We start from the raw sequence: 12970 nt of genomic DNA on the forward strand, positions 1-12970 counted from the left end.
ACTCAAAGATCAAGCTGCAGAATGGTTCCAGCAGTACAAGGACTCCAGAGGTGGACGTGTTATCACTTGGGATGAATTTCGTCGAGATTTCAGAGCTCACCATATCCCTCAGAGCGTGGTTGAAAGCAAGCGTGAGGAATTCCGCAATCTGAAGCAAGGCTCTTTGTCTGTCTATGACTACAACAAGTTGTTCCAGAAGCTCGCCCGCTTTGCCAAGCAGGACGTCCCTGATGAGAAGAGCATGATATACCGGTTCAGAGGTGGTCTCAGAGAAGAAATCCAGCTCGCTCTTGTTCTCTTTGAGCCCTTGAGGTACGATGAGTTCTACAACATGGCACTGAAGCAAGAGGCTGCTCAGTTGAGGTGTGATGCTTCCAAGAAGCGAGTCAGAGATGCTACTCCTTCTTCCTCTACTCAAGTGGCCAAGCAGAAGAAGTATTGGCTTCCTCCTCCTCCGTTCCGTCAGCCGTATCAGCAGAAGAGCAAAGGTGGCAGTGGATCTTCCCACCCACCCAACCCTGGCTTTCAGAACAAGACTTCGTCTCAACCTCCAAGATCAAGTGCTCCGTACCACCGTCCGCTTTCAGAGGTCACGTGCAACAAGTGCCAACAGAAGGGTCACTATGCCAACAAGTGTTTCAAACAGAGACGGCTCCCTCCTCCTCCTCCTATCAGATTGGCAAGTACAGCTGTGGTCAAGCATAACCCCAAGCACGCCAAGGTCAATTTGCTGAACGCAGCTCAGGCAGAGGAATCGCCAGATGTGATTATGGGTAACCTTCCTGTTAACGATGTTCCTGCAAAAGTTCTTTTTGACACTGGTGCATCGCTTTCTTTTATTTCAACTCCATTTGTGGCCAAGCATGATTTTGTGACCGAAAGGATTCCTGTTCCATTGAAGATTGTGTCTCCAGGCAAGCAAATGACTTCTAACAATTGCGTTCCGGATGTCTCTATCACGTTGGGCGATTACAAGTTTCTCTCTTCTCCGGTGGTTCTTGGCAACTCGGATATTGATCTTATTGTCGGAATGGATTGGCTTTCTAAGCACAAGGCACATCTTGATTGTGTTGTAAGGCAGATTCAATTGACTCATTCGTTTGAGGATGTAATTGTCTTTGCCGCTCGTGATGATACCATCCGTTTGTTTTCTCTCAATGAGAAGGGTGAACTGGATGCTATCTCGCAAATTCCAGTCGTTTGCGAATATCAAGACGTCTTTCCAGAAGAGCTTCCAGAAATGCCTCCGCACCGGCCAGTTGAATTCGTCATTGATCTTGAGCCCGGTACGGAACCTGTGTGCAAGCGTCCTTACAATCTCGGACTTGAAGAGTTGAAGGAGCTGAAGAAGCAACTCGATATTCAAGAGAAAATGGGTCTCATCCGGCCTAGTTCTTCTCCGTGGGGTTGTGGTGTTCTTTTCGTGAAGAAGAAGGATGGAACGGACCGACTTTGTGTTGATTACCGTCCATTGAACAAGAAGACCATCAAGAACAAATACCCACTTCCCAACATCAACGAGCTGTTCGAACAACTCAAAGGTGCCCAAGTATTCTCCAAGCTTGATCTCCGTATGGGTTATCATCAGATTCGAATCCGTGAGCAAAATATTCCCAAGACGGCTTTCAGGACAAGCTATGGTTCATATGAATACACTGTCATGTCTTTTGGCCTCGTCAACGCTCCTCCGACTTTCTCTTGCATGATGAACTTCATCTTCAATGCCTACACCAATGACTTCGTTTTGGTCTACCTCGACGACATTCTGGTTTTCTCGAAGAACAAGGAAGATCATGCCAAGCACTTGCGTTTGGTACTCGATAAGCTCAGAGAACATCAGTTCTACGCCAAGTTCTCCAAGTGCGAATTTTGGCTCGATGAGGTTCTTTATCTTGGTCATATCATCTCTGCCAAGGGCATTGCCGTGAATCCTGAGGTGTCTGCAATTGTGAATTGGGAACCTCCTCAGAACGTGAAGCAACTCCGTAGCTTCCTCGGTCTCGCAAGCTATTGCCGAAGATTCGTTGAAAACTTTTCTAAGATCGCGAAGCCTCTCTCTAATCTTCTCCAGAAGCACGTCAAGTACGTTTGGTCTCCGGAGTGTGACATTGCTTTCAACACTTTGAAAGAGAAATTGATCACTGCTCCAGTTCTGACTCCGCCTGATGAATCCAAGCCGTACGAGGTCTTTTGTGATGCCTCTCTCCAAGGTCTTGGCGCAGTGTTGATGCAAGAGAAGAAAGTTGTTGCTTATACCTCTCGCCAGTTGAAGCCCAATGAGAAGAACTACCCCACTCATGATCTCGAGTTGGCGGCAGTTGTGCATGCTCTTTTGACTTGGAGACATCTTCTATTGGGAAGAAAAGTGGACATCTTCACTGACCACAAGAGTCTCAAGTACATCTTCACTCAGCCTAATCTCAACCTCAGGCAAACTCGATGGGTCGAAATGATTCAAGAGTATAATCCGAGTATCGAGTATACTCCAGGCAAGGCCAATGTGATTGCTGACGCATTGAGCAGAAAGGCTTACTGCAACAGTCTGATTCTCAAGCCTTATCAACCCGAGCTTTGTGAAGCTTTCCGCAAACTTAATCTGCAAGTTGTTCCTCAAGGTTTCCTCGCCAACCTTCAAGTCTCTCCTACCTTAGAAGACCAGATTCGCCAAGCCCAGCTTCTTGATGCTATGGTGAAAAAGGTGAAGATTGGGATTGCCAAGAGTCAACCCAAGTACAAGTGCTACCGTCTTGATGACAAGGACACTCTCTTCTTCGAGGACCGTATTGTTGTGCCCAAAGGTGAACTCTGTAAAGTGATCATGAACGAGGCTCACAATTCTCTCCTCTCCATCCACCCTGGGAGCACAAAGATGTATCAGGACCTTAAGCAGGCTTATTGGTGGACTCGAATGAAGCGCGAGATTGCTCAATTCGTGAAAGAATGTGATGTCTGCAGAAGAGTGAAGGCAGAACACCAAAGGCCAGCTGGTCTCCTCCAACCTCTTCCCATTCCAGAATGGAAGTTTGACCACATTGAGATGGACTTCGTGACTGGGTTTCCAAAGCCCAAGCGTGGCAATGATGCTATATTCGTTGTCATCGACAAACTCACCAAAGTGGCTCACTTTCTGCCTATCAAAGAGTCAATCACTGCAGCTCATTTGGCGGAACTCTATACCTCTCAGATTGTCTCTCTGCACGGTATTCCACAAGTGATCTCTTCAGACCGTGGCAGCATCTTTACCTCCAAGTTTTGGGATTCTTTTCAGAAGGCCATGGGCACCAACATCCGTTTCAGCACAGCTTTCCATCCTCAAACTAGCGGTCAAGTCGAGCGTGTCAACCAGATTCTTGAAGATATGCTCAGGGCTTGTGTGATCTCCTTCGGCATGAAATGGGAGGATTGTCTTCCTTATGCTGAATTCTCCTACAACAACAGTTTTCAAGCAAGTTCGGCAAGGCCCCATTTGAAATTCTGTATGGCAGGAAGTGCCGTACCCCTCTCAACTGGTCTGAAACCGGTGAACGTCAACTTTTGGGTAATGACTTAATCACAGAGGCAGAGGAATGTGCAAAGTCATTCGTGATAACCTTAAAGCAGGACAATCCCGTCAGAAGAGCTACTATGATAGTAAGCACCGTGATTTGGCTTTCGAGATCGGAGATCATGTTTACCTCCGTGTCTCTCCTATGAAAGGTACTCGTCGCTTCGGTATCAAAGGGAAGCTTGCCCCCAGATACGTGGGACCTTTCAAGATTGTCAGCAAGAGAGGCGATCTCGCCTATCAACTCGAGCTTCCTTCAAACTTTGCAAATGTTCATGATGTGTTCCATGTCTCTCAGCTCCGGAAGTGCTTCAAGACTCCTGACCACACCGTCAACTTTGAGGACATTGAGCTCCAAGAAGATCTTTCCTATCGTGAGCACCCCGTTGCTATTCTTGAAGAGACTGGACGCAAGACTCGCAATAAGTCAATCAAATTCCTCAAAGTCAAGTGGTCACATCATTCCAACCGTGAAGCTACCTGGGAACACGAGGATCACCTCCGTTCTGAGTACCCAGTGTTCTTTCAGTCCTAGATCTCGGGACGAGATCATTTCGTAGTGGTGGAGTGTTGTAACACCCCGGATGTAACTTACCCAATTTGTACTCCAACTCTTGCCGTTTCCGGCGTTAAGTTATTTTATTTCCTCGGGTTCGCGTTTTTGTCTCCGCGTGTTGTTGTCGTTGTCATGCATCTCATATCATGTCATCATGTGCATTGCATTTGCATACATGTTCATCTCATGCATTCGAGCATTTTCCCCGTTGTCCGTTTTGCATTCCGGCGCTTCGTTCTCCTCCGGTGGGCATTTCTACCTTTCTTTCGTGTGTGGGGATTAAACATTTCCAGATTGAACCGAGACTTGCCAAGCGGCCTTGGTTTACTACCGGTAGACCGCCTGTCAAGTTTCGTATCATTTGGACTTCGTTTGATACTCCAACGGTTAACCGAGGGACCGAAAAGGCCTCGTGTGTGTTGCAGCCCAACACCCCTCCAATTTGGCCCAAAACCCACCTAAGCCTTCTCCATCATCTAGATCATTCGATCACGATCGCGTGGCCGAAAACCGCACCTCATTTGGACTCTCCTAGCTCCCTCTATGCCTATTTAAAGAACCCCCGAAAATCTCCTTCTCCTTCCTCCCGAAAACCCTAGATCCACCCCTCGCGCCGCGCCAGACCTTGTCCGTCCGGACCGGACGCATCCGCGCTGCCACCGCCGCCCAACCGCGCGCTGCCGCCCACCGCTCCAGCCCGGGAGGCCCGTAGCCGGCCCCTGCGAGCCCATCGCCTTGCCGCCCGAGCGCCCGAGGAGCCGCCGCCACCCTCCTCGCTTCTGGCCACCCGAGGCCATCGGCACCGCCGCCCGCCATCGCCGCCGGCCGGCGACCTCCCGCCGCTTGGGCTGCGCCGCCCCGCCGCCCAGGTCCGCCGCCCCCACCGTCCGGTCTCCTCCCCGCTCCGGCGAGCCCCGTGGGCCACCCTGGCGACCCCTCCGGCCTCTCCCTCAACTCCGGCGAGCTACGGCCGGTCATCCTCGGGAGACGTGCCTCCTGCTACAGTAACTTCCGACGAACATCGTAAATCGCGCCCGATCTGGATCTGGATCTGAGGGTTGACTTTTTGCCCAAACCCTAGCTCATGTGCTCATCTTCATCTTGCTATAACTTTGCATCCGTAGCTCCGATTCATGCATATAGCATATCAAAATGTTCATCTCAGAGAGTACATCATTTCATTCCATTGCATCATTTTCATTTGAGTTCATCTTGAGGCCCGAAATGCTGTTAGAAGAGGGCTACTTGAGTTAATTGTCAGTTCTGCTACTCCATTTGCATATTTGTCATTTTTGCCATGATAATTGTGTGCATGTTATACCCATGAGCTCTACATATGTTTTGTTAAGGGTTTTGCCATCTTTCCAGAGGTGCAACCCATGTATTTTTGGGATGTATGTGGTGACTAGCACAAGCTTGCGAAGTGGGGCATTTGGTAGTGCTGATTTCAGGGACTTAGTAATTTCACTAAGTCCTTGATCTGTTTATCTCATATGGCCATATGTTCTTGTTGTTTCCGAGTGTTCCGTGCCTCTTTTGAGGATGATCAGTAAGGATGTTTTGTTAATATTGTAGTGCTCTATCCATCCATTTCCTTGTTTGCAATTATGGAGCACCCTAGCTTGAGTCAATCGAGCTCTACTTTTGCTACTTTGTGAATCTGGGCAGATTGTCAACTTGTTTGCAATTTTGCTGATGATGTTGTAGTTGATCCGTGCATGCTATGCTATTGTTCTTGCCATGTCTAGCTTGCATTTTGTGTATTCTTGATGGGCGTATGCTTAGTTTATCATGACTTGCTCCGTAGTGAGTGCATCGAGCTCGTAAACATGCCTACTTGATATCTGTTTTCAGCATGCTCCAGTTTTCACTAAGTCTGTGATCTGATTATGTTTTTGCCATGTTCACATGCTTGCAATTGTATTTTCTGATCCCTTTTGGCTCAAGGTCACTAAGGGACTTTTGTTAAGCTCTTTGAGTAGCTCCATGCCATGCTTTATTTTGCCATGTTCAGGTCCTGTAGCATGTAGTTTTGTTGCTCCGAAGAGGGCTACCTGATCTGAAATTCCAGACAAGTGTTAATCAGACAAGTGTTAATTTCACTAAGTCTGAGATCTGTTTGCCATATGCATTTTTGCCATGCTTGTTTGAACCTGTTAATGGATGAATTGGCCATAGCTCAGTGCTAGACTTTTGTTAAGCATCTTGAGTGCATCCCTGCCATGTATTTTATTGTCATGTTTGTGTGCTGTAGCATGTTCATCTTATTGCATTTAGATGGCTACTTGCTGTAAATCGCAGACCGGTGTCATATTTGAATCGCTTGCCATTTCCAAACCGTAACTCCGATTCTGACGTTCTTTATATCGTTTGCAAGTGATTTCATCTCATCTTTCCAGTGGCACACTTGGATTTCTAAGTTGAGGCCAGGTTCATGCATTCCTTGTCACTTCTTGCATATGCATCCCGCATCGCATCCCGCATAGCATACCATCCTTTCATCATATTGTTTGATCCTTGCACGTGGTTGATTGTGTCCTTGTTGCTTGTTTGTCTTGTTTGGGTAGAGCCGGGAGAAGAGTTCGCTAATGAGGAGCCCGTTGAGTTTGCTTTCGAGGATCTAGTCAACTCTGACAATTGTGCAGGCAAGATGATCATATCCTCGAAATCACTACTATCTTTGCTATGCTAGATTGCTCGCTCTTTTGCTATGCCAATGCTACGATGCCTACCACTTGCTTTCAAGCCTCCCAAATTGCCATGTCAAACCTCTAACCCACCTTGTCCTAGCAAACCGTTGATTGGCTATGTTACCGCTTTGTTCAGCCCCTCTTATAGCGTTGCTAGTTGTAGGTGAAGATTGGAGGCCGTTCCTTGTTGGAACATTTATTTACTTGTTGGGATATCATTATATTAACTTGTTATCTTAATGCATCTATATACTTGGTAAAGGGTGGAAGGCTCGGCCTCTTGCCTAGTGTTTTGTTCCACTCTTGCCGCCCTAGTTTCCGTCATATCGGTGTGATGTTCCCGGATTTTGCATTTCTTACGCGGTTGGGTTATAATGGGAACCCCTTGATAGTTCGCCTTGATTAAAGCTTTTCCAGCAATGCCCAACATTGCTTTTACCATTTGCCACCTAGCCTCTTTTCCCTTGGGTTTCCGGAGCCCGAGGGTCATCTTATTTTAGCCCCCCCGGGCCAGTGCTCCTCTGAGTGTTGGTCCAAATAGAGCCACTTGCAGCGCCACCTCGGGGCAACTCGAGGGTTGGTTTTAGTTGTACATAGTGTTCATCTGAGTGTGCCCTGAGAAAGAGATATGTGCAGCTCCTATCGGGATTTGTCGGCACATTCGGGCGGTGTTGCTGGTCTTGTTTTAACCTGTCGAAGTGTCTTGAAGAACCGAGATACCGAGTCTGATCGGAACGTCTTGGGAGGAGGTCTATTCCTTCGTTGACCGTGAGAGCTTGTCATGGGCTAAGTTGGGACTCCCCTGCAGGGATTTGAACTTTCGAAAGCCGTGCCCGCGGTTATGGGCAGATGGGAATTTGTTAATGTCCGGTTGTAGATAACTTGGACCTTAACTTAATTAAAATGAATCAACTGCGTGTGTTACCGTGATGGCCTCTTCTCGGCAGAGTCCGGGAAGTGGACACGGTGTTGGAGTAATGCTTGCGCAGGTTGTACTCTAGTTTTACTTGCTCGCGCTTTGCCTCCTCTTCTCGCTCTCTTTTGCGAACAGGTTAGCCACCATAGTTGCTAGTCGCTTGCTGCAGCTCCACTTATATTTTACCTTGCCTTACCTATAAGCTTAAATAGTCTTGATCGCGAGGGTGCGAGATTGTTGAGTCCCTGTGGCTCACAGATTACTATTACACCAGATGCAGGGCCTGATGATTCCGCTCCAGGAGACGTGCTCGAGCTCAAGTGGGAGTTCGACGAGGACTCTCAGCGTTATTATGTTTCCTTTCCTGATGATCAGTAGTGGCGCCCAGTTGGGGGTGATCGGGACCGTGTCGCATGTTGGGTTATCTTTTATTTTGGCGCCGTAGTCGGGCGATGAGTGTTTGGTTGATGTAATGTTATTTATGTACCTTGATTGACGTGGCGAGTGTAAGCCAACTATGTTATCTTCCCTTTATTATTATATTACATGGGATGTGTAAAGGTTACCTTACTTGCGACATATGCCTTCAATGCGATTATGTCTCTATGTCGTGCCTCGACACGTGGGAGCTATAGTCGCATCGAGGGTGTTACAAGTTGGTAATCAGAGCCTTCCCCGACCTTAGGAGCCCCATTGCTTGATCGTTTTTAGCGGCCGAGTTGTGTCTAGAAAAATGTTTTGAGTCATTTAGGAATTATATATCGGAGAGTTTAGGAATTCTTTTTTACTTCCCAGTCTCCTCATCGCTCTGCTAAGGCATCCTGACGTACAGTTTTGACTCTTCTCTTCTCAAATTTCACTAATTTTTTTTAGGATCACGCGGGTATGTTGGAATCGTTCCGATGGTTTTATGATGAGAGCATTGTCTTGGTGCCTCCTGTCAGGGGTTTTGTGGAAGTGTCCCGGGGAGTTGAGCTCTGAGGTGTTGTCGTCATAATTTTATCGTTGCAGTTCTGGAATACCTGAGTTTAGTACGCCGACATTGAAAATCTCTTTTATGCAGTTCGTTGGTGAGATAACCTCGACGCCACCCAGTACTGGGGCGGGAGTTCGGGAGTATCGCCATAACTTGTATAACGGATGCTTTTCAAAGGTTGAGGTAGATGGTTTCCGAAGTTTTTCTTGGTTATGTGTTGAAGGATGGATACAGCTGGATGTAGGATTTGCTACAATTGGGTGAGATATTATGCTTCCCCTGTATCCCCAACACCTGATTGCATAACCGGAAAGGTTCGGGAGTTTCATAGGTGGGAATTCTCGTAGCTCTAGTTCTTCTTCCACGGATATTGGTTTGAGATTGGGATTTCTAACCGATTATTCGTTCTTGATCCGTACCTTGTTGATTTATTTCTCTAACTAAATTCTAAGTGGCTTCTCAATTTATGGATATGTGACCATTTCAAGAGGAATGCATTCGTTCATTTTGTTCGGATGTGAAGACTATATGTTGCAATTTTCATTCCGTTGGATTCAGCTTCAATGTTTGTCTATCAATGTGCTAATGGATGTCAACCTCTTCAGGATGGCTCCTCCAACGCGCACGACTCCGAATCCTGATCCGCCACCACCTCCACCTCCTCCGGAGGCATGGCAAGCTGTGATGGACGCAACCAATGCAAACACACGGTTGATCATGCAAATTCTCCAAGAGCGCAATCAAGGCAACCAAGGGAACCAAGGCAACTATCAGAATCACTCTGCTACACTCAACCAGTTCCTTGCTAACGTGCCAAAGACTTTCAGCAATTGTGTTGAGGCAACCGATGCTGACGATTGGCTTGTGGATCTGTGCAAGCATTTCGAGTGCAGTAACGTCAGGCCTGAGGACTTTGTCAAGTTCGCTTCCTTCCAACTCAAAGATCAAGCTGCAGAATGGTTCCAGCAGTACAAGGACTCCAGAGGTGGACGTGTTATCACTTGGGATGAATTTCGTCGAGATTTCAGAGCTCACCATATCCCTCAGAGCGTGGTTGAAAGCAAGCGTGAGGAATACCGCAATCTGAAGCAAGGCTCTTTGTCTGTCTATGACTACAACAAGTTGTTCCAGAAGCTCACCCGCTTTGCCAAGCAGGACGTCCCTGATGAGAAAAGCATGATATACCAGTTCAGAGGTGGTCTCAGAGAAGAAATCCAGCTCGCTCTTGTTCTCTTTGAGCCCTTGAGGTACGATGAGTTCTACAACATGGCACTGAAGCAAGAGGCTGCTCAGTTGAGGTGTGATGCTTCCAAGAAGTGAGTCAGAGATGCTACTCCTTCTTCCTCTACTCAAGTGGCCAAGCAGAAGAAGTATTGGTTTTCTCCTCCTCCGTTCCGTCAGCCGTATCAGCAGAAGAGCAAAGGTGGCAGTGGATCTTCCCACCCACCCAACCCTGGCTTTCAGAACAAGAGTTCGTCCCAACCTCCAAGATCAAGTGCTCCGTACCATCGCCCGCTTTCAGAGGTCACGTGCAACAAGTGCCAATAGAAGGGTCACTATGCCAACAAGTGTTTCAACCAGAGAAGTCTCCCTCCTCGTCCTCCTGTCAGATCGGCAAGTACAGCTGTGGTCAAGCATAACCCCAAGCACGCCAAGGTCAATTTGCTGAACGCAGCTCAGGCAGAGGACCCGCCAGATGTGAATATGGGTAACCTTCCTGTTAACGATGTTCCTGCAAAAGTTCTTTTTGACACTGGTGCATCGCTTTCTTTTATTTCAACTCCATTTGTGGCCAAGCATGATTTTGTGACCGAAAGGATTCCTGTTCCGTTGAAGATTGTGTCTCCAGGCAAGCAAATGACTTCTAACAATTGCGTTCCGGATGTCTCTGTCACGTTGGGCGATTACAAGTTTCTCTCTTCTCCGGTGGTTCTTGGCAACTCGGATATTGATCTTATTGTGGGAATGGATTGGCTTTCTAAGCACAAGGCACATCTTGATTGTGCTGTAAGGCAGATTCAATTGACTCATTCGTTTGAGGATGTAATTGTCTTTGCCGCTCGTGATGATACCATCCGTTTGTTTTCTCTCAATGAGAAGGGTTAACTGGATGCTATCTCGCAAATTCCAGTCGTTTGCGAATATCAAGATGTCTTTCCAGAAGAGCTTCCAGAAATGCCTCCGCACCGGCCAGTTGAATTCGTCATTGATCTTGAGCCCGGTACGGAACCTGTGTGCAAGCGTCCTTACAAGCTCGGACTTGAAGAGTTGAAGGAGCTGAAGAAGCAACTCGATATTCAAGAGAAAATGGGTCTCATCCGGCCTAGTTCTTCTCCGTGGGGTTGTGGTGTTCTTTTCGTGAAGAAGAAGGATGGAACGGACCGACTTTGTGTTGATTACCGTCCATTGAACAAGAAGACCATTAAGAACAAATACCCACTTCCCAACATCAACGAGCTGTTCGAACAACTCAAAGGTGCCCAAGTATTCTCCAAGCTTGATCTCTGTATGGGTTATCATCAGATTCGAATCCGTGAGCAAAATATTCCCAAGACGGCTTTCAGGACAAGCTATGGTTCATATGAATACACTGTCATGTCTTTTGGCCTCGTCAACGCTCCTCCGAATTTCTCTCACATGATGAACTTCATCTTCAACGCCTACACCAATGACTTCGTTTTGGTCTACCTCGACGACATTCTGGTTTTCTCGAAGAACAAGGAAGATCATGCCAAGCACTTGCGTTTGGTACTCGATAAGCTCAGAGAACATCAGTTCTACGCCAAGTTCTCCAAGTGCGAATTTTGGCTCGATGAGGTTCTTTATCTTGGTCATATCATCTCTGCCAAGGGCATTGCCGTGAATCCTGAGAAGGTGTCTGCAATTGTGAATTGGGAACCTCCTCAGAACGTGAAGCAACTCCGTAGCTTCCTCGGTCTCGCAAGCTATTGCCGAAGATTCGTTGAAAACTTTTCTAAGATCGCGAAGCCTCTCTCTAATATTCTCCAGAAGCACGTCAAGTACGTTTGGTCTCCGGAGTGTGACATTGCTTTCAACACTTTGAAAGAGAAATTGATCACTGCTCCAGTTCTGACTCCGCCTGATGAATCCAAGCCGTACGAGGTCTTTTGTGATGCCTCTCTCCAAGGTCTTGGCGCAGTGTTGATGCAAGAGAAGAAAGTTGTTGCTTATACCTCTCGCCAGTTGAAGCCCAATGAGAAGAACTACCCCACTCATGATCTCGAGTTGGCGGCAGTTGTGCATGCTCTTTTGACTTGGAGACATCTTCTATTGGGAAGAAAAGTGGACATCTTCACTGACCACAAGAGTCTCAAGTACATCTTCACTCAGCCTAATCTCAACCTCAGGCAAACTCGATGGGTCGAAATGATTCAAGAGTATAATCCGAGTATCGAGTATACTCCAGGCAAGGCCAATGTGATTGCTGACGCATTGAGCAGAAAGGCTTACTGCAACAGTCTGATTCTCAAGCCTTATCAACCCGAGCTTTGTGAAGCTTTCCGCAAACTTAATCTGCAAGTTGTTCCTCAAGGTTTCCTCGCCAACCTTCAAGTCTCTCCTACCTTAGAAGACCAGATTCGCCAAGCCCAGCTTCTTGATGCTATGGTGAAAAAGGTGAAGATTGGGATTGCCAAGAGTCAACCCAAGTACAAGTGCTACCGTCTTGATGACAAGGACACTCTCTTCTTCGAGGACCGTATTGTTGTGCCCAAAGGTGAACTCCGTAAAGTGATCATGAACGAGGCTCACAATTCTCTCCTCTCCATCCACCCTGGGAGCACAAAGATGTATCAGGACCTTAAGCAGGCTTATTGGTGGACTCGAATGAAGCGCGAGATTGCTCAATTCGTGAATGAATGTGATGTCTGCAGAAGAGTGAAGGCAGAACACCAAAGGCCAGCTGGTCTCCTCCAACCTCTTGCCATTCCAGAATGGAAGTTTGACCACATTGAGATGGACTTCGTGACTGGGTTTCCAAAGCCCAAGCGTGGCAATGATGCTATATTCGTTGTCATCGACAAACTCACCAAAGTGGCTCACTTTCTGCCTATCAAAGAGTCAATCACTGCAGCTCATTTGGCAGAACTCTATACCTCTCGGATTGTCTCTCTGCACGGTATTCCACAAGTGATCTCTTCAGACCGTGGCAGCATCTTTACCTCCAAGTTTTGGGATTCTTTTCAGAAGGCCATGGGCACCAACATCCGTTTCAGCACAGCTTTCCATCCTCAAACTATCGGTCAAGTCGAGCGTGTCAACCAGATTC

Source organism: Triticum urartu, chromosome 2A (assembly GCF_056163025.1).
Source record: "Triticum urartu cultivar PI428250 chromosome 2A, HENAU_Tu73, whole genome shotgun sequence".
In the NCBI taxonomy this organism is placed as follows: domain Eukaryota; kingdom Viridiplantae; phylum Streptophyta; class Magnoliopsida; order Poales; family Poaceae; genus Triticum; species Triticum urartu.